This window comes from Octopus bimaculoides, chromosome 10, assembly GCF_001194135.2.
Source record: "Octopus bimaculoides isolate UCB-OBI-ISO-001 chromosome 10, ASM119413v2, whole genome shotgun sequence".
NCBI classification, from domain to species: domain Eukaryota; kingdom Metazoa; phylum Mollusca; class Cephalopoda; order Octopoda; family Octopodidae; genus Octopus; species Octopus bimaculoides.
This window is the reverse complement of record NC_068990.1, coordinates 801435-802622: the sequence shown is the minus strand read 5'-3', so window position 1 is coordinate 802622 and position 1188 is coordinate 801435. Positions and strand designations below refer to the sequence as shown.

The following is a 1188-nucleotide window of genomic DNA, read 5'->3' as shown; positions in this document are numbered from 1 at the left end:
AAAGTTTATTATTCGCCATGGCAAACGCCAAGAGCAAATCATAGAAGAAAAAAGTTAAAAACAAGCAATAGCATTGACATTTTAAAAGCTTCACTACTCCTACAACCGTTTCAATAACACCCACAAACGTTGACGACCACATAATTATTAATAATAATAATCATATGTACATTTTGAAGATAGTTGTATATGATGTGTTGTTTTGTCAAATACGTTTTCACCGTATGAAAACTCATTGTTACTGGTGTATGTATCTCTTCGAAACGCCTGTGGGGGCAGCTGATGAAGGAAAATGTTCTCTATGTGGCCTGTGTGTTTTCTGTACTCTGGTTATTATTATTTTTTTGTCTACGTTTTGTTTCCAATGTCCTGTACCCAGATATGCACCTATATATACAGGTAGATGTAGGTATGCACATACTTGTACGTATATATGCATATACTCATTTATTATTTGTTTTATATATATATATATATATATATATATATATCCTAAGGTGTTGAAATTGTGATGATATTTAGTCAATAACAGATGAGACACTCAGCATGCCTGAGCCCGTTGTGGTGTGTGTGTGTCTGTGTGTGTGTGTTGTGTGTGTGTATTTTTCCAGTTCTTCTGTCGTTCCTTTGTCGTCTTTTGGTGCTATATTTTAATAATATAGTAATGAGTATAAAAAGCAAGGCTAAACCCCAAAAGCCACTAACGATAGAATGAGACTTAATAAATTCGCATAAACAGATAATGTCTTCATATCTGACAGACTGTGCTCAGCGAAGCGACCGATTCATTTCAGCTTCAATAGTCAGGCAGCTGGCTGCAGGTTAAACATGCTGATTAATTACAAATGAGATGTATCTATAAAATTATATTTGAAAATAGATAAGACGAAGTAGAGATCAGATGCATATAAACTCACATATCTGTAAGCTATATATATGTAGTTGGTGTGTGTGTGTGTATGTGTGTGTAGGTGTGTGTGTGTGTGTGTGTGTGCGCGCACACACGCATATATATATATATATACATATATATATATATATACATACATACACACGCATGTATATATATTCTTTGTATTATTACATTATTGAACGCACACGTCCTATTTTACAAGTAAGTCTACTATTATTCTGACGTGACTATCTTTCTATCTATCTATCTATCTATCTGTCTATCCATCTATCTAT

The 1188-nt window shown here is 33.6% G+C and overlaps 1 protein-coding gene across 1 annotated transcript in view; it reads left to right on the top strand.

The window, feature by feature from the left end:
* LOC106867290 (xaa-Pro aminopeptidase 1) overlaps positions 1–1188 on the top strand; it is a 72819-nt gene that overhangs the window by 57219 nt on the left and 14412 nt on the right. The gene's annotated exons all lie outside the window — the stretch shown is intronic.